This window comes from Schistocerca cancellata, chromosome 11, assembly GCF_023864275.1.
Source record: "Schistocerca cancellata isolate TAMUIC-IGC-003103 chromosome 11, iqSchCanc2.1, whole genome shotgun sequence".
In the NCBI taxonomy this organism is placed as follows: domain Eukaryota; kingdom Metazoa; phylum Arthropoda; class Insecta; order Orthoptera; family Acrididae; genus Schistocerca; species Schistocerca cancellata.
Window position 1 is genome coordinate 129,207,719 of NC_064636.1, and position 20,434 is coordinate 129,228,152.

General features: G+C 45.5%; 1 protein-coding gene and 8 non-coding genes across 9 annotated transcripts in view; all 9 read left to right on the top strand.

Moving 5' to 3' along the window:
• LOC126108422 (nuclear factor NF-kappa-B p100 subunit-like) overlaps positions 1-20,434 on the top strand; it is a 400,072-nt gene that overhangs the window by 210,821 nt on the left and 168,817 nt on the right. The window lies entirely within an intron of this gene.
• Positions 379-453, top strand: Trnas-cga (transfer RNA serine (anticodon CGA)). The gene has a single exon. It is a non-coding gene; the product is annotated as a tRNA-Ser (tRNA).
• Trnas-cga (transfer RNA serine (anticodon CGA)) lies at positions 981-1,055 on the top strand. The gene has a single exon. It is a non-coding gene; the product is annotated as a tRNA-Ser (tRNA).
• Positions 1,583-1,657, top strand: Trnas-cga (transfer RNA serine (anticodon CGA)). The gene has a single exon. It is a non-coding gene; the product is annotated as a tRNA-Ser (tRNA).
• On the top strand, positions 2,787-2,861 carry Trnas-cga (transfer RNA serine (anticodon CGA)). The gene has a single exon. It is a non-coding gene; the product is annotated as a tRNA-Ser (tRNA).
• On the top strand, positions 3,389-3,463 carry Trnas-cga (transfer RNA serine (anticodon CGA)). Its single transcript has one exon. It is a non-coding gene; the product is annotated as a tRNA-Ser (tRNA).
• Trnas-cga (transfer RNA serine (anticodon CGA)) lies at positions 3,991-4,065 on the top strand. The gene has a single exon. It is a non-coding gene; the product is annotated as a tRNA-Ser (tRNA).
• Trnas-cga (transfer RNA serine (anticodon CGA)) lies at positions 4,894-4,968 on the top strand. The gene has a single exon. It is a non-coding gene; the product is annotated as a tRNA-Ser (tRNA).
• Trnas-cga (transfer RNA serine (anticodon CGA)) lies at positions 8,206-8,280 on the top strand. Its single transcript has one exon. It is a non-coding gene; the product is annotated as a tRNA-Ser (tRNA).

Here is a 20,434-nt window from a genome sequence, read left to right on the forward strand (position 1 = left end):
GAGAGCTTCTGTAAAGTTTGGAAGGTAGGAGACGAGGTACTGGCAGAAGTAAAGCTGTGAGTACCGGGCGTGAGTCGTGCTTCGGTAGCTCAGTTGGTAGAGCACTTGCCCGCGAAAGGCAAAGGTCCCGAGTTCGAGTCTCGGTCGGGCACACAGTTTTAATCTGCCAGGAAGTTTCATATCAGCGCACACTCCGCTGCAGAGTGAAAATCTCATTCTGGAAACATCCCCCAGGCTGTGGCTAAGCCATGTCTCCGCGATATCCTTTCTTTCAGGAGTGCTAGTTCTGCAAGGTTCGCAGGAGAGCTTCTGTAATGTTTGGAAGGTAGGAGACGAGGTACTGGCAGAAGTAAAGCTGTGAGTACCGGGCGTGAGTCGTGCTCCGGTAGCTCAGTTGGTAGAGCACTTGCCCGCGAAAGGCAAAGGTCCCGAGTTCGAGTCTCGGTCGGGCACACAGTTTTAATCTGCCAGGAAGTTTCATATCAGCGCACACTCCGCTGCAGAGTGAAAATCTCATTCTGGAAACATCCCCCAGGCTGTGGCTAAGCCATGTCTCCGCGATATCCTTTCTTTCAGGAGTGCTAGTTCTGCAAGGTTCGCAGGAGAGCTTCTGTAAAGTTTGGAAGGTAGGAGACGAGGTACTGGCAGAAGTAAAGCTGTGAGTACCGGGCGTGAGTCGTGCTTCGGTAGCTCAGTTGGTAGAGCACTTGGCCGTGATAGGCAAAGGTCCCGAGTTCGAGTCTCGGTCGGGCACACAGTTTTAATCTGCCAGGAAGTTTCATATCAGCGCACACTCCGCTGCAGAGTGAAAATCTCATTCTGGAAACATCCCCCAGGCTGTGGCTAAGCCATGTCTCCGCGATATCCTTTCTTTCAGGAGTGCTAGTTCTGCAAGGTTCGCAGGAGAGCTTCTGTAATGTTTGGAAGGTAGGAGACGAGGTACTGGCAGAAGTAAAGCTGTGAGTACCGGGCGTGAGTCGTGCTCCGGTAGCTCAGTTGGTAGAGCACTTGCCCGCGAAAGGCAAAGGTCCCGAGTTCGAGTCTCGGTCGGGCACACTGTTTTAATCTGCCAGGAAGTTTCATATCAGCGCACACTCCACTGCAGAGTGAAAATCTCATTCTGGAAACATCCCCCAGGCTGTGGCTAAGCCATGTCTCCGCGATATCCTTTCTTTCAGGAGTGCTAGTTCTGCAAGGTTCGCAGGAGAGCTTCTGTAAAGTTTGGAAGGTAGGAGACGAGGTACTGGCAGAAGTAAAGCTGTGAGTACCGGGTGTGAGTCGTGCTTCGGTAGCTCAGTTGGTAGAGCACTTGCCCGCGAAAGGCAAAGGTCCCGACTTCGAGTCTCGGTCGGGCACACAGTTTTAATCTGCCAGGAAGTTTCATATCAGCGCACACTCCGCTGCAGAGTGAAAATCTCATTCTGGAAACATCCCCCAGGCTGTGGCTAAGCCATGTCTCCGCGATATCCTTTCTTTCAGGAGTGCTAGTTCTGCAAGGTTCGCAGGAGAGCTTCTGTAATGTTTGGAAGGTAGGAGACGAGGTACTGGCAGAAGTAAAGCTGTGAGTACCGGGCGTGAGTCGTGCTCCGGTAGCTCAGTTGGTAGAGCACTTGCCCGCGAAAGGCAAAGGTCCCGAGTTCGAGTCTCGGTCGGGCACACAGTTTTAATCTGCCAGGAAGTTTCATATCAGCGCACACTCCGCTGCAGAGTGAAAATCTCATTCTGGAAACATCCCCCAGGCTGTGGCTAAGCCATGTCTCCGCGATATCCTTTCTTTCAGGAGTGCTAGTTCTGCAAGGTTCGCAGGAGAGCTTCTGTAAAGTTTGGAAGGTAGGAGACGAGGTACTGGCAGAAGTAAAGCTGTGAGTACCGGGCGTGAGTCGTGCTTCGGTAGCTCAGTTGGTAGAGCACTTGCCCGCGAAAGGCAAAGGTCCCGATTTCGAGTCTCGGTCGGGCACACAGTTTTAATCTGCCAGGAAGTTTCATATCAGCGCACACTCCGCTGCAGAGTGAAAATCTCATTCTGGAAACATCCCCCAGGCTGTGGCTAAGCCATGTCTCCGCGATATCCTTTCTTTCAGGAGTGCTAGTTCTGCAAGGTTCGCAGGAGAGCTTCTGTAAAGTTTGGAAGGTAGGAGACGAGGTACTGGCAGAAGTAAAGCTGTGAGTACCGGGCGTGTGTCGTGCTTCGGTAGCTCAGTTGGTAGAGCACTTGCCCGCGAAAGGCAAAGGTCCCGAGTTCGAGTCTCGGTCGGGCACACAGTTTTAATCTGCCAGGAAGTTTCATATCAGCGCACACTCCACTGCAGAGTGAAAATCTCATTCTGGAAACATCCCCCAGGCTGTGGCTAAGCCATGTCTCCGCGATATCCTTTCTTTCAGGAGTGCTAGTTCTGCAAGGTTCGCAGGAGAGCTTCTGTAAAGTTTGGAAGGTAGGAGACGAGGTACTGGCAGAAGTAAAGCTGTGAGTACCGGGCGTGAGTCGTGCTTCGGTAGCTCAGTTGGTAGAGCACTTGCCCGCGAAAGGCAAAGGTCCCGAGTTCGAGTCTCGGTCGGGCACACAGTTTTAATCTGCCAGGAAGTTTCATATCAGCGCACACTCCGCTGCAGAGTGAAAATCTCATTCTGGAAACATCCCCCAGGCTGTGGCTAAGCCATGTCTCCGCGATATCCTTTCTTTCAGGAGTGCTAGTTCTGCAAGGTTCGCAGGAGAGCTTCTGTAATGTTTGGAAGGTAGGAGACGAGGTACTGGCAGAAGTAAAGCTGTGAGTACCGGGCGTGAGTCGTGCTCCGGTAGCTCAGTTGGTAGAGCACTTGCCCGCGAAAGGCAAAGGTCCCGAGTTCGAGTCTCGGTCGGGCACACAGTTTTAATCTGCCAGGAAGTTTCATATCAGCGCACACTCCGCTGCAGAGTGAAAATCTCATTCTGGAAACATCCCCCAGGCTGTGGCTAAGCCATGTCTCCGCGATATCCTTTCTTTCAGGAGTGCTAGTTCTGCAAGGTTCGCAGGAGAGCTTCTGTAAAGTTTGGAAGGTAGGAGACGAGGTACTGGCAGAAGTAAAGCTGTGAGTACCGGGCGTGAGTCGTGCTTCGGTAGCTCAGTTGGTAGAGCACTTGGCCGCGATAGGCAAAGGTCCCGAGTTCGAGTCTCGGTCGGGCACTCAGTTTTAATCTGCCAGGAAGTTTCATATCAGCGCACACTCCGCTGCAGAGTGAAAATCTCATTCTGGAAACATCCCCCAGGCTGTGGCTAAGCCATGTCTCCGCGATATCCTTTCTTTCAGGAGTGCTAGTTCTGCAAGGTTCGCAGGAGAGCTTCTGTAATGTTTGGAAGGTAGGAGACGAGGTACTGGCAGAAGTAAAGCTGTGAGTACCGGGCGTGAGTCGTGCTCCGGTAGCTCAGTTGGTAGAGCACTTGCCCGCGAAAGGCAAAGGTCCCGAGTTCGAGTCTCGGTCGGGCACACAGTTTTAATCTGCCAGGAAGTTTCATATCAGCGCACACTCCACTGCAGAGTGAAAATCTCATTCTGGAAACATCCCCCAGGCTGTGGCTAAGCCATGTCTCCGCGATATCCTTTCTTTCAGGAGTGCTAGTTCTGCAAGGTTCGCAGGAGAGCTTCTGTAAAGTTTGGAAGGTAGGAGACGAGGTACTGGCAGAAGTAAAGCTGTGAGTACCGGGCGTGAGTCGTGCTTCGGTAGCTCAGTTGGTAGAGCACTTGCCCGCGAAAGGCAAAGGTCCCGAGTTCGAGTCTCGGTCGGGCACACAGTTTTAATCTGCCAGGAAGTTTCATATCAGCGCACACTCCGCTGCAGAGTGAAAATCTCATTCTGGAAACATCCCCCAGGCTGTGGCTAAGCCATGTCTCCGCGATATCCTTTCTTTCAGGAGTGCTAGTTCTGCAAGGTTCGCAGGAGAGCTTCTGTAATGTTTGGAAGGTAGGAGACGAGGTACTGGCAGAAGTAAAGCTGTGAGTACCGGGCGTGAGTCGTGCTCCGGTAGCTCAGTTGGTAGAGCACTTGCCCGCGAAAGGCAAAGGTCCCGAGTTCGAGTCTCGGTCGGGCACACAGTTTTAATCTGCCAGGAAGTTTCATATCAGCGCACACTCCGCTGCAGAGTGAAAATCTCATTCTGGAAACATCCCCCAGGCTGTGGCTAAGCCATGTCTCCGCGATATCCTTTCTTTCAGGAGTGCTAGTTCTGCAAGGTTCGCAGGAGAGCTTCTGTAAAGTTTGGAAGGTAGGAGACGAGGTACTGGCAGAAGTAAAGCTGTGAGTACCGGGCGTGAGTCGTGCTTCGGTAGCTCAGTTGGTAGAGCACTTGCCCGCGAAAGGCAAAGGTCCCGAGTTCGAGTCTCGGTCGGGCACACAGTTTTAATCTGCCAGGAAGTTTCATATCAGCGCACACTCCGCTGCAGAGTGAAAATCTCATTCTGGAAACATCCCCCAGGCTGTGGCTAAGCCATGTCTCCGCGATATCCTTTCTTTCAGGAGTGCTAGTTCTGCAAGGTTCGCAGGAGAGCTTCTGTAAAGTTTGGAAGGTAGGAGACGAGGTACTGGCAGAAGTAAAGCTGTGAGTACCGGGCGTGAGTCGTGCTTCGGTAGCTCAGTTGGTAGAGCACTTGGCCGCGATAGGCAAAGGTCCCGAGTTCGAGTCTCGGTCGGGCACACAGTTTTAATCTGCCAGGAAGTTTCATATCAGCGCACACTCCGCTGCAGAGTGAAAATCTCATTCTGGAAACATCCCCCAGGCTGTGGCTAAGCCATGTCTCCGCGATATCCTTTCTTTCAGGAGTGCTAGTTCTGCAAGGTTCGCAGGAGAGCTTCTGTAATGTTTGGAAGGTAGGAGACGAGGTACTGGCAGAAGTAAAGCTGTGAGTACCGGGCGTGAGTCGTGCTCCGGTAGCTCAGTTGGTAGAGCACTTGCCCGCGAAAGGCAAAGGTCCCGAGTTCGAGTCTCGGTCGGGCACACAGTTTTAATCTGCCAGGAAGTTTCATATCAGCGCACACTCCACTGCAGAGTGAAAATCTCATTCTGGAAACATCCCCCAGGCTGTGGCTAAGCCATGTCTCCGCGATATCCTTTCTTTCAGGAGTGCTAGTTCTGCAAGGTTCGCAGGAGAGCTTCTGTAAAGTTTGGAAGGTAGGAGACGAGGTACTGGCAGAAGTAAAGCTGTGAGTACCGGGCGTGAGTCGTGCTTCGGTAGCTCAGTTGGTAGAGCACTTGCCCGCGAAAGGCAAAGGTCCCGTGTTCGAGTCTCGGTCGGGCACACAGTTTTAATCTGCCAGGAAGTTTCATATCAGCGCACACTCCGCTGCAGAGTGAAAATCTCATTCTGGAAACATCCCCCAGGCTGTGGCTAAGCCATGTCTCCGCAATATCCTTTCTTTCAGGAGTGCTAGTTCTGCAAGGTTCGCAGGAGAGCTTCTGTAAAGTTTGGAAGGTAGGAGACGAGGTACTGGCAGAAGTAAAGCTGTGAGTACCGGGCGTGAGTCGTGCTTCGGTAGCTCAGTTGGTAGAGCACTTGCCCGCGAAAGGCAAAGGTCCCGAGTTCGAGTCTCGGTCGAGCACACAGTTTTAATCTGCCAGGAAGTTTCATATCAGCGCACACTCCACTGCAGAGTGAAAATCTCATTCTGGAAACATCCCCCAGGCTGTGGCTAAGCCATGTCTCCGCGATATCCTTTCTTTCAGGAGTGCTAGTTCTGCAAGGTTCGCAGGAGAGCTTCTGTAAAGTTTGGAAGGTAGGAGACGAGGTACTGGCAGAAGTAAAGCTGTGAGTACCGGGCGTGAGTCGTGCTTCGGTAGCTCAGTTGGTAGAGCACTTGCCCGCGAAAGGCAAAGGTCCCGACTTCGAGTCTCGGTCGGGCACACAGTTTTAATCTGCCAGGAAGTTTCATATCAGCGCACACTCCGCTGCAGAGTGAAAATCTCATTCTGGAAACATCCCCCAGGCTGTGGCTAAGCCATGTCTCCGCGATATCCTTTCTTTCAGGAGTGCTAGTTCTGCAAGGTTCGCAGGAGAGCTTCTGTAAAGTTTGGAAGGTAGGAGACGAGGTACTGGCAGAAGTAAAGCTGTGAGTACCGGGCGTGAGTCGTGCTTCGGTAGCTCAGTTGGTAGAGCACTTGCCCGCGAAAGGCAAAGGTCCCGAGTTCGAGTCTCGGTTGGGCACACAGTTTTAATCTGCCAGGAAGTTTCATATCAGCGCACACTCCGCTGCAGAGTGAAAATCTCATTCTGGAAACATCCCCCAGGCTGTGGCTAAGCCATGTCTCCACGATATCCTTTCTTTCAGGAGTGCTAGTTCTGCAAGGTTCGCAGGAGAGCTTCTGTAAAGTTTGGAAGGTAGGAGACGAGGTACTGGCAGAAGTAAAGCTGTGAGTACCGGGCGTGAGTCGTGCTTCGGTAGCTCAGTTGGTAGAGCACTTGCCCGCGAAAGGCAAAGGTCCCGAGTTCGAGTCTCGGTCGGGCACACAGTTTTAATCTGCCAGGAAGTTTCATATCAGCGCACACTCCGCTGCAGAGTGAAAATCTCATTCTGGAAACATCCCCCAGGCTGTGGCTAAGCCATGTCTCCGCGATATCCTTTCTTTCAGGAGTGCTAGTTCTGCAAGGTTCGCAGGAGAGCTTCTGTAAAGTTTGGAAGGTAGGAGACGAGGTACTGGCAGAAGTAAAGCTGTGAGTACCGGGCGTGAGTCGTGCTTCGGTAGCTCAGTTGGTAGAGCACTTGCCCGCGAAAGGCAAAGGTCCCGAGTTCGAGTCTCGGTCGGGCACACAGTTTTAATCTGCCAGGAAGTTTCATATCAGCGCACACTCCACTGCAGAGTGAAAATCTCATTCTGGAAACATCCCCCAGGCTGTGGCTAAGCCATGTCTCCACGATATCCTTTCTTTCAGGAGTGCTAGTTCTGCAAGGTTCGCAGGAGAGCTTCTGTAAAGTTTGGAAGGTAGGGGACGAGGTACTGGCAGAAGTAAAGCTGTGAGTACCGGGCGTGAGTCGTGCTTCGGTAGCTCAGTTGGTAGAGCACTTGCCCGCGAAAGGCAAAGGTCCCGATTTCGAGTCTCGGTCGGGCACACAGTTTTAATCTGCCAGGAAGTTTCATATCAGCGCACACTCCGCTGCAGAGTGAAAATCTCATTCTGGAAACATCCCCCAGGCTGTGGCTAAGCCATGTCTCCGCGATATCCTTTCTTTCAGGAGTGCTAGTTCTGCAAGGTTCGCAGGAGAGCTTCTGTAAAGTTTGGAAGGTAGGAGACGAGGTACTGGCAGAAGTAAAGCTGTGAGTACCGGGCGTGAGTCGTGCTTCGGTAGCTCAGTTGGTAGAGCACTTGCCCGCGAAAGGCAAAGGTCCCGAGTTCGAGTCTCGGTCGGGCACACAGTTTTAATCTGCCAGGAAGTTTCATATCAGCGCACACTCCACTGCAGAGTGAAAATCTCATTCTGGAAACATCCCCCAGGCTGTGGCTAAGCCATGTCTCCGCGATATCCTTTCTTTCAGGAGTGCTAGTTCTGCAAGGTTCGCAGGAGAGCTTCTGTAAAGTTTGGAAGGTAGGAGACGAGGTACTGGCAGAAGTAAAGCTGTGAGTACCGGGCGTGAGTCGTGCTTCGGTAGCTCAGTTGGTAGAGCACTTGCCCGCGAAAGGCAAAGGTCCCGAGTTCGAGTCTCGGTCGGGCACACAGTTTTAATCTGCCAGGAAGTTTCATATCAGCGCACACTCCGCTGCAGAGTTAAAATCTCATTCTGGAAACATCCCCCAGGCTGTGGCTAAGCCATGTCTCTGCGATATCCTTTCTTTCAGGAGTGCTAGTTCTGCAAGGTTCGCAGGAGAGCTTCTGTAAAGTTTGGAAGGTAGGAGACGAGGTACTGGCAGAAGTAAAGCTGTGAGTACCGGGCGTGAGTCGTGCTTCGGTAGCTCAGTTGGTAGAGCACTTGCCCGCGAAACGCAAAGGTCCCGAGTTCGAGTCTCGGTTGGGCACACAGTTTTAATCTGCCAGGAAGTTTCATATCAGCGCACACTCCGCTGCAGAGTGAAAATCTCATTCTGGAAACATCCCCCAGGCTGTGGCTAAGCCATGTCTCCGCGATATCCTTTCTTTCAGGAGTGCTAGTTCTGCAAGGTTCGCAGGAGAGCTTCTGTAAAGTTTGGAAGGTAGGAGACGAGGTACTGGCAGAAGTAAAGCTGTGAGTACCGGGCGTGAGTCGTGGTTCGGTAGCTCAGTTGGTAGAGCACTTGCCCGCGAAAGGCAAAGGTCCCGAGTTCGAGTCTCGGTCGGGCACACAGTTTTAATCTGCCAGGAAGTTTCATATCAGCGCACACTCCGCTGCAGAGTGAAAATCTCATTCTGGAAACATCCCCCAGGCTGTGGCTAAGCCATGTCTCCGCGATATCCTTTCTTTCAGGAGTGCTAGTTCTGCAAGGTTCGCAGGAGAGCTTCTGTAAAGTTTGGAAGGTAGGAGACGAGGTACTGGCAGAAGTAAAGCTGTGAGTACCGGGCGTGAGTCGTGCTTCGGTAGCTCAGTTGGTAGAGCACTTGCCCGCGAAAGGCAAAGGTCCCGAGTTCAAGTCTCGGTCGGGCACACAGTTTTAATCTGCCAGGAAGTTTCATATCAGCGCACACTCCACTGCAGAGTGAATATCTCATTCTGGAAACATCCCCCAGGCTGTGGCTAAGCCATGTCTCCACGATATCCTTTCTTTCAGGAGTGCTAGTTCTGCAAGGTTCGCAGGAGAGCTTCTGTAAAGTTTGGAAGGTAGGAGACGAGGTACTGGCAGAAGTAAAGCTGTGAGTACCGGGCGTGAGTCGTGCTTCGGTAGCTCAGTTGGTAGAGCACTTGCCCGCGAAAGGCAAAGGTCCCGAGTTCGAGTCTCGGTCGAGCACACAGTTTTAATCTGCCAGGAAGTTTCATATCAGCGCACACTCCGCTGCAGAGTGAAAATCTCATTCTGGAAACATCCCCCAGGCTGTGGCTAAGCCATGTCTCCGCGATATCCTTTCTTTCAGGAGTGCTAGTTCTGCAAGGTTCGCAGGAGAGCTTCTGTAAAGTTTGGAAGGTAGGAGACGAGGTACTGGCAGAAGTAAAGCTGTGAGTACCGGGCGTGAGTCGTGCTTCGGTAGCTCAGTTGGTAGAGCACTTGCCCGCGAAAGGCAAAGGTCCCGAGTTCGAGTCTCGGTTGGGCACACAGTTTTAATCTGCCAGGAAGTTTCATATCAGCGCACACTCCACTGCAGAGTGAAAATCTCATTCTGGAAACATCCCCCAGGCTGTGGCTAAACCATGTCTCCGCGATATCCTTTCTTTCAGGAGTGCTAGTTCTGCAAGGTTCGCAGGAGAGCTTCTGTAAAGTTTGGAAGGTAGGAGACGAGGTACTGGCAGAAGTAAAGCTGTGAGTACCGGGCGTGAGTCGTGCTTCGGTAGCTCAGTTGGTAGAGCACTTGCCCGCGAAAGGCAAAGGTCCCGAGTTCGAGTCTCGGTCGGGCACACAGTTTTAATCTGCCAGGAAGTTTCATATCAGCGCACACTCCGCTGCAGAGTGAAAATCTCATTCTGGAAACATCCCCCAGGCTGTGGCTAAGCCATGTCTCCGCGATATCCTTTCTTTCAGGAGTGCTAGTTCTGCAAGGTTCGCAGGAGAGCTTCTGTAAAGTTTGGAAGGTAGGAGACGAGGTACTGGCAGAAGTAAAGCTGTGAGTACCGGGCATGAGTCGTGCTTCGGTAGCTCAGTTGGTAGAGCACTTGCCCGCGAAAGGCAAAGGTCCCGAGTTCGAGTCTCGGTCGGGCACACAGTTTTAATCTGCCAGGAAGTTTCATATCAGCGCACACTCCGCTGCAGAGTGAAAATCTCATTCTGGATAAATCAAGTATGGCTGCACAAGATTCCTACCTGTAATAGTAGAATTGTGTTATAGTGAGTACCATTAACATATGAGAAACAAAATGACAGCAGCTGCACCACTGCCTTTTTGTTAAATGGAAATGAGTCCATTTTCTCACTTCCATACCAGACGGGTGCATTGTGCATATTTTGACACACTACATCATCATATTCTGAACTGAAACTTTACTGCTGAATAAATAGGTGTGTCCATATAAGTATCACCTACCAAATTTATATGAATAAAATTTCACTTAATTTTCCTGTTTTAGAAATCATTTACTGATCAGTCTAGCATTTGCTAGAAGAAAGCGACATAATCAGGGGATGGTGTTTGAAGATATGTTGCTGTCTTCAAGACAGGGAAGGAAGTTACAGGGGAAAAAAGGTAAAGAAAGATTAATTAGATATAATAGAACTGAACCACACAGTCTTTTACTGTAGATGGAAAATAGGTAATGGATCAACACCCCCCCCCCCTTTCCCCACACACACCCCATCACAACAGTTACTGACAATCTCAAATTTTTCACTGTGTTCATTATACTTTAATTTTTTGTCTTCAGTTTCTACATATACATACATACTCCACAAGTACCATACATTTCATGGCAGAGGGTACCCTCTATCAATACCAGCCATTGCTTTCTTGTTCTACTTGCAAAGAGTATGAGGGGGAAGTAACTGTCAATATGCCCCATATGAGCCCTAATTACTCTTATCTTCATGGTTCTTACACAGAATTTTTGCTGAGGGTGTAGAATCGTTGTGCAGTCAGCTTTTAACTACTTTGATTGGATTGGATCCAAGCACCCTAGAAGCACTCAACAATAGGTCATATGAGCACCCTATATGCAGTCACTTAGCTAAAATTCTCCAATTATGTGGGTTTCAGACGCCTGCAAGTGTTTGAGTCTTTGTATGATTGCACATCAAAAGTAGTTGCTACTATGTCAACAACGGTTTATCAGTGCCCAAAATCTTTCGAGGTACTGAACAATTCTTTCACCTACTAACTAGGTCACAACAGGAATGCTAAGTAAATTTAGACAGTAATGCAGTAATGTAACCAACAAGTAAGAGCTGCAGGTTGTTTTACTTCACTACAGATACTGAATGTCATGCACTTTGGCATGTATACATTCACATTTTGCTCCATGTCCTTAAACACACTCTCGTTTAGAATCTGTGGGGGCCATATCAGTTCGCTTGTCAGTATTTTCCCAAAATCCTCTGCATCACTGAGCTTCTCATCAACAGACATCTAACAGAGAAAGAAGAAAACTAGCAGGAAAATCTGTCTGCCACACTTGCCAGAAGATACGAGCACATCAGTAATGGAGCCGTTGTGGCCGCTCCGGACGACGGGCGCCTCTCCGCTGTGGACGCTCACCCAGTAGACGTATGGCCCGTTGTGAGCTCCTGCTGCCTTGTGCTGCTGCCCGTCTGCCACCAAGTTTTACACCTCTTTCCTCATGAGGTACACCTGAACTTCTGTCTTTGTTGACAAAACAAGACAGCTCCCCTTCTGCACAACAGCAAGAAGTAGTACAACAATGCGTTACACAGAGCATACTGCCATCTTATTACTGGTTAGATAATCTGTACAATAGATCCTATTCAACATACTATATTTACATGAATAATCGGCACATTTTTCCTGAATTCAAGGACAAAAACTGGGGTGTGTGGAGGTAATTGTAATAAGATAGGTACTGCTCCACCAACAATATATCCTGTTATATTGATGCACTCCTTCTTCAGTCTGATATGTCAGGTGCACATTAAAAGAACACAAGAACACTGGAAACTGTGGGGAGAAAGTACAATAGCAGTGAGGGTTATATTAACGCCTGGCTCTAAGGACTCCTATTACGACTGCACGGTTACTAGTGAAATGTACTCCAGCACTGGCTTCAGCTGAAGAACTAGGCATCTCTGGTTTCAAAACTAGCCAGGGCTGACTATCAAGATATTTGAACTGAAACTGATGAGAGAAGCTGAAGGAGTGATTTGATTTGATTTGTGCCACAGCTGGGAGTAACCTGGGATTCGTGCTTATTAGGCAGATGTGCTGACAATTAGATCACTGTATCAGTGGGTTTAGCGCAGCTCCACGCAATACACTATTACAGTGCCCTCCATAACACAAACTTCTGCTCACAACTTCAGCCCATTTTTGCCTTCTCAAATAGTCAGTGAAGGTTTGAATTTAAATCTGTGTTAGGGAAACACTGGACTAAGGCAGTCCGTGCACCTGTGTTAGCCATACTGCTACAGTGATGCAATGTTCGGCACATCTGCCTAGTGTGGCAGGAGACCAAGGTTCAAGTCCCAGCTATGCCACAAATCTTAATTCATTTCTCCAGCTTCTATCATTATTGAAGATAAAGTTCAAATTCATGTAAGAAATTTTAGATCCATCAGATCAACGAAATGGATTAGATCCACGGAGGAAAACTACTGTCACTTCATAGCATTCAGGTGATGAAGAGAAGTGATTTTTCATCACTGCATGATAAATTTGCACTGTGAACATTTTTATATATTATTGCAAATTGGTAACAGATCAAATGCCAGTCCATTCTGAGATGCCACTCTATAAAGAACAGGGAAGTGAAATCCAGTATCATGATATGAACTGGTGGCAGTGAGAGGCAAAAATGAACAGTGATGTGTGTAACTGGTGATGGATGAAAGCTACCACCTTACACTATATTTTAAAGGAAAACTACTCCAAAAATTTCAGCGAAAGGCGTACTGGTGAGAGCAAAACTGAAGGCGTGGATGGAAATGACTGTGGTCGACAGGGTGACCTGTGTTTGGCAACATCAACCTGGAGTTACTGAAATCGTGGAACTTGTTGGTCCTGGACAGCTTTCACGGACTTTGAAATGGGAAGTCCTAGATAAGATAGGGAAAGTGAAAATTGATTAATATCATGCCTGTAGGCCTAACAAAGTCCTGCAATCACTACATGTTTGTGGTAATGAGTCATTCAAAGCCGCACTTAAACAGCAATACGCATAATGGATGGCTGATGAAGTTCACACCAAGTTGAAAATCGAGTTGCAGGATTTGTAAGTGGCTGAAATGTGCATAGGACTCTACATTCCACAAACACTGGTGGAAAAAGTCCTTAAAATTTATCACATATTAACAAGATGGAACTGAGAAGTATTCTCTGTGGGAAGATGGTGACAATGATTCTTCTACTAGTGATTAAGAATAGAGCCTTGTTAGAACAATTTTCTGTAAATAAAACTAATGAAAGCTGATATCTCTTTCCTCCCTTAAAGTTAGGGTGCAGATTGGAAGCCTAATTATGTAAATATATACTATTTTAATTTTTGTGTAATGCTGGCCCATATAAGCTGCAACTTTTCCCCAAAATTTGTCCACAGAGAGTTTATATTTGGGATTCTGGTATGTTTTTGCATAGCAAACTGGTGCTCATTTCTTATAAATGGTGTATAAATGCGGACAGTACCTGGAAATTGTACATGATGTAAAGATGGAATCACCTTTGACATTTCAGTTTGATACTGACTAATGTATTCAGTCAGTTATTTCGCATGACAAAGGATGTACAGATGGTTAAATTTAGGCTTAATCAGTGGGTTGGAAGAGAAGAAGAAAATCAATGAACCTTTAAATTCAGCATAGTTATGCAAATTTGAAACTTGAAGTTGATTGTTACTTTTCTAACACAGAAGCCAACAGAATGGTTTTGACAAATCCACTGTGTTCAGTGTTGATTCACTCAGCTGTAAACAGCTGTTTCACCACTGAAATGCAACAAAAGGGAGAAAGTTTGGACAGATCTTTAATTCAAGCTACAGTCAATTTCTATGCATAATGTAAAGAGACAAAATACTTATTTCTTGACAAGCTAATCAAGCCTTGGAAATTGTTCAGACATACCACAGACATAATGCAAATAGAAGTACTGGTTGGCAGCGTAAGATTTTGTGTAACAGGTTAAGTACCTCAATCTTTGGTCTGCCATGAGATTTTACTAACTAATTGTTCACTTAATCCAAATTCATCATGAACAGTTACCATATAAACCAGACAGTAGAGGTAATTGAATGTGCAGTCTTTTGGGAGATTCCAAGCAATACCATCATGGGCTATGAAGGGACATGTACCTGATTAACTGTGTACAGAAAACCAGTGACTACAGTGGTGTCAGTAACTACAGAGGAAAGAGAGCAACATCTTATGTTATAAGGATGTGTCTATCAATTCTCAAACATAACTTCATCAAGCAGTCAGTGACTTAAAGCAACAGGCAGGATGAGAACATAACTGACTGGCTAGCAACTGTCTGGTGCACTGTTCAGTAAGAGGGTGATGTGTGGCCAAGTACAAACACTTTGACACAGGACTTCAAGCCTACAGATAATCAGAGTTGTTGCAGAGAAGTTAGTTTAACACCTCAAGAAACACTCCAAGTTATTTAGAAATTGATCAAGCATTCACTTCGTCTCACAAGATCAAAAACCATCAGGCAGCCTTACATAGAAAGAGTGAAGTGCAAGTTTCTGTTGCGTAACGATGTGGTAAACACCTTTCTGCAGCTGTGGATTTTCCTCTCTGCTAGTGTAAGATCAGTTGCATGCAAACTGCCAGTGACAGAGTGTGTCACAGGTGCTCATCTGATTATGATTTCAATAAGTTTTAAAACAACAAAAAACTGAGCAACAATACTACATCAAGTTTTGCTGAAAACTTGGCAACAGCCAAGTAAGAACCAATCAGAAGCACAAATATGGTTCCGATGACAGTGCCACGAGCAACTCTTGGGTAAAGGTGTGGCACAACGGCTTCAGAGATGGCAAAAATCACAGGACAGAACCACATTATGGCAAATAGTGAAGCTGAAGGGAATGGCACTGAGTAAGTGTGAGCTATGGTCCCGAAGTTCATTGTATCATTCTAGAAGATCTTGTGACCAATACAGGTGTAAGCACTATATTTAGATGAATAAGTGTCACCTGAACTTATTCATCTAAATGAAATAAAATCATCATGGCTTCTGAACTGCACAGTTGGCTCCAGGGCATGATGGGAATTAGTAAGCACCTTGTTGTTTGGTTTAGCAATGGTGCCCACTTTCATTTGGACAGGTTCATCAGTAAGTGAAACTGGTGCGTTTGGGGGACTGAGAATTCACATTTTGGGATAAATATGTCTCTTCACCCTCAATGGGTGACTGTGTGGTATGCAATGTCCGGTCACAGAATAATTGGTGCAATATTCTTCGATGGCACAGTGACTACGGTATGGTATGTGAAGGTTTTGGAAGATTATTTCATCACCGTTATCCAAATGACACTCATTTCAACTGGATGTGGTTAGTGCCTGATGGAGCTCAACCCCATCAAAGCAGGAGAGAGTTTGATGTCCCAGAGGAGCACTTTGGGGACTGCTTTCTGGCTCTGGGGTACCCAGAGACCACTGCCACAGGCCTCAATTGGATGTTGTATTCTCTAAACCAGAACACATTCTTGTGAGAATACACCATAAATCCGTGTAGGACATGCTATTGTATTTAAGTACAGTATTCAGCAGTCATCATTATGAATATATTAACACATTACTCTACCTATATGAATGGATGCCTCTTTATTTTCTGAAAACAATTTCATATATAATATATTTTGTCCAAGTTATACCAGACAGAGTTTTGATCATAGTTGCATATTACAGAAGCAAAATCAGCTTAAAATAGAGTTAATTTTGTATTTATATGTCCGATATTCTCCAAGGCATTAATTTATTCACACAGAAAAAATTGCCTGTATTCTGCAAACATGGATAAGTAGTGGGCTGGTACTAATATACTGGGGACAAATATGACACTGTACTATTTTCTGTGACATCCATAAAATAATAAAGCCTCTCTTTGTTGCAATCAATATGAGTATGATGTTCAGTGCAAGCAGGAATGAGTTCCTGCCGAGTGATACACATTAAATAAAATGCCTAGGAATACATGTCCAATATTGATGAAAGAGTAATGGGCATATTTCACAAGAAATTTGTTGCTAGACATTTGTTTTCATTTGCGTTCATGCACATTCTTCACATTGTTGATAAAAGGAAATTTGTTTATGTCTTCCATATCCACAATGAGTACTGTCAACAAATTTTTACTCCAATTGAGTTTCAGTGATAAAGAAGCACTTCTTATTCAAGTAAGGTTAACTAGAGTAATATGCACATATTGAGATGCAGAATGCTCTGGGAGTCAGTGAACATGAAAAATTTAAATGGTCATGCTTTGTGGCTTTTCTTACAAGAAAGAGTAATGGTCCTTCTATTTTTGTGTAGCATTCTGAAATATTGCAGATGTGGCTTAATGGCTGTGGAGTAACACGTTCCACTTGTAACCACTCAGGCTATAACATAACAGAGGGCAGTGTTGCATGATAATACACATCATAGCTATGTACTGCAGAAAATTTTGGAGAGAAAAGTCATTTAGACAAAATAACTGTCAAGACAAGACATCCAAAATCAAACATTTCTTCTTTAATCCACATATGATTTAACTGTCCTTTGAATGAGAAAGTAGCAATCAGTATTAAAAACAAAAAATTACATTTGAATAACACAATGTTCAATTGCAAGCTGTAAATATAATAAGACTTTTGACTAGTGTATGTAGATTCCAAGAATGCGATGATCGAAAGAAAAGTCTGTTTTATGACAATTATGAACTAAAGAAATTTTAAGTTTTGCAATAAATAATTTTAATGAATATGATTTAAATGCTAAATATAAACGACCATTTGTGAGCAAATGTAGCTGGCTGCAGATGGAGTTTTGACTAGGATAGTGGTGATATGACTAACAGAGCTGAGAACATACAGGTATGTTTTTGTAGTCTTTTGCTGAAGGATGCCCATCAGGTAACATCATTTATGTGGCAAAGTGACGCTTATGTATATGAGCTCAGTACGGCATTCTGGAAGTATGTTTTGAGGATAGGACTGAAATACCAACAGCCGGTTGTCTTTTGAGTACTACAAGATGTCCTTTATTTTTTGATTCGCATAAATGTGTTTTGCCTTCAAACTGTTTTCCATCCACTGGTACACACACAACCAATTCAATTTGTAGTTGGAATAATACTGTACTGATGAATCATTGAATGTGACCTCTTTTTCAATCAAGTGTTTTCTATAGTGTTAATGTGTTTCTTCTCATAATTCACTGACAGGTTCATTGGCCACTTGATGTGATGTGCTCATTATGGTGTAAATTACGGTTGTTGATAAAATGTCAATATCAAAACAGCAATATCAGGTGCCATAATTTTTATTATATATTATATTTTTCACAATTTTTCAGAAAATATTTGAACTTGCTCTTTTGAAATTGTATTAGGACATGATTTTATTTACTTTCACTGTGTTAAGGAGTCTTATTACTTTCTGAGCTTTCATCACATCCAGCCTTTCTCTTTGAGTGTGTGAAACAAGTATATGTGGCACTAAAGAAGAACTCCAACTGCACTGGGGGGTGGTGTGAATGGAATAATGAGATTTCCGGTGTTAAGAAACACTTGCTGAAAGTGATGAACAAAAATCTAAATGACAAGATTGATCATTGCAGTAGGCGGAGATGTGAGAGGTGAAATGCAGATGTAATCTGCACTACCAACAGAAACTCCAACGAGATTCACCACGCAATTTTTTTACACTACAACTACTAAGTCACTGGCATTTGCAGAAAAAAAAACAGAGAAGTTAACACAAAGTGTTCCAAGGCCCCAACTAGAAATATTTGTAGAAGCAAGAAACATTTACCAGAATGAGATTTTCACTCTGCAGCGGAGTGTGCACTGATATGAAACTTCCTGGCAGATTAAAACTGTGTGCATCGACCTAGACTTGAACTCGGGACCTTTGCCTTTCGCGGGCAAGTGTTCTACCAACTGAGCTACCAAAGCACGACTCATGCCCGGTCTCACAGCTTTACTTCTGCCACTATCTCATCTCCTACCTTAAAAACTTTACAGAAGCTCTCCTGCGAACCTTGCAGAACTAGCACTCCTGAAAGAAAGTATATTGCAGAGACATGGCTTAGCCACAGCCTGGGGGATGTTTCCAGAATGAGATTTTTACTGTGCAGCAGAGTGTGCATTTGGAAGGTAGGAGACGAGATACTGGCAGAAGTAAAGCTGTGAGACCGGGCTTGAGTCGTGCTTCGGTAGCTCAGTTGGTAGAGCACTTGCCTGCGAAAGGCAAAGGTCCCGAGTTCGAGTCTCGGTCGGGCACACAGTTTTAATCTGCCAGGAAGTTTCATATCAGTGCACACTCCGCTGCGGAGTGAAAATCTCATTCTGGAAACATCCCCCAGGCTGTGGCGAAGCCATGTCTCTGCAATATCCTTTCTTTCAGGAGTGCTAGTTCTGCAAGGTTCGCAGGAGAGCTTCGGTAAAGTTTGGAAGGTAGAAGATGAGATACTGGCAGAAGTAAAGCTGTGAGACTGGGCATGAGTCGTGCTTCGGTAGCTCAGTTGGTAGAGCACTTGCCCGTGAAAGGCAAAGGTCCTGAGTTCAAGTCTCGGTCAGGCACACAGTTTTAATCTGCCAGAAAGTTTCAAGAAACATTTAGATAGTTAAGTGCAGAACCAACCTCTGTGTGCATTCTGGTTTCCCATATGTGTAGACTGGGTGTACAAAATGTCAATTCAGGATACTGACAAGGCAGAGTGAAGTGGATGTCTCCACCAGCTTTGGAAGGCCACTTACGGTTCGGCAGCACAACTTGTTGGTGCCTCTGATGTCACAGGGTGAGGGCATGTGTGATAATGTATATGCCACAACAGCTGAATGTAGGACAACTGCCATTCTGTAATATATCAGTACACAAATATGTATGATCTATTCCACAGGAGAAGTCATCTGCTCACCCACAGTTGTACAGTGGAAATATTGTAGATATAATACAGTAGAGTTATTGCACATGTAACGATTTTAGTAGCTGGAATACACTGCAGCTCCCTTTCAGCATCCATCCCTGTTATATATGAAGTCCATTGTCAAATGGATATGTCACAGTCTAGAGGCACTCTGACACATCTGTAGGGTAAAAGGTGATACACATATCAGCAGGGTGACAGTCTGTGGAGTGGAACACATCATACCAAAACCCCTGTTTGTGGCACTCCAACAGGACCCTGTGAGAATGGTCAAGACAATTAACATCCAATGTCTTCAGATGTGACAGCATCTTGTGTGGCTAGTTGGAAGAATGTATTGATTTCCCTTTAGATCCCAATAAATTAATTGAAATCATGACTACAGCAGCAAATACTTAAGTTGAAATATTGTAAGTGTGACATATTTAGCTATCACCTAGGTAATGTCCATGAAATGGTAGACTGAGCACTTGTAGTGCAACTGCAAAATTAAAAATCTTAATGTGTGCCATTTTTCCAAACTGTTTTTATCAATAAATGTAGACTGTTAAAACATGAGATCTTTTTTAAAACATTCCTTAGTGTAAAGGTTATCTACCATGGTTGAATGCTTGCCTGTCTTTGTATCAACTGCTCAGTGCTCAACAGTGCAGTGAATGGATGTCTCCACTTGTATGTACAAGCTGTGACTTAGCTGCAGCAAAGTGGTATGTAGCTCTACATCTAACTAGGTGCCAACACTTATGGTCCTGATAGCTGAAACTATAAAATACTTCAGCAAAGAACAAAGTTATTTTGTGGGGTTGTAATCTGTGATGCATGTAATTCTTATACAGTTGGACACCACAAGTTTTTCAAGTTGGGACAGTTTTTTTTTCCAGAAGCAGCAGTACCTGCCTTGGGTTTTATAATGTACATTAATCAGTGACCCAGTTTGGAGTAGTGCACAGCACCACAGAGAAAATGCTTGTACCATGACAATGCTGAATGTCACTGTACAACAGAAGTAGTCTAGAGAGCTGTCTAAAAATGTCACTTGTCAAATGTATGATAAACTGTACATATGAGTCACGTTTCCCTGTTACTAAATGTCTAATTACAGTAAGTGATTGTACATTGAATAGTGTAAACACCTGTCAAAAGTCATATGTTTTCCTCCAGAGTGAGCTAAAATTGCTGAAAACTTTTAAGATTTAAGTGCAAGAAGAGCTGAAGGGATGGTTAAGTGTTGAGCTGCACTAACATTGTCCACAAAAGAATTTAATTAATGCTTGCAGCAGTTTAGAATTGCAAGGTAACAACAAAGTCAAATCTGAACACATTTCAGCCTACACTGTTCACCTGTGCAGACATCCTTGATAGCCAGGACCACCTTAGAAAAGTGGCTGATAAGTTGGTGGTGAAAGTAGACTATTGTCAATAATTTAGTCCTCACCAAAACTAAGCTTGAACACTTTAATAGCACTTACCTGAACTATTGTTCATGGTCGTTTGGGTCTCTATTACGTAAGCTTTATACGGAAATAGGTAGCTACTTACCACACCTGGTAACAGTTATATAGTTGCAGTTCTAGTGCAGTAACCAACCACCAACAGTTTGCAATGCTTCATGTGTGGAAAA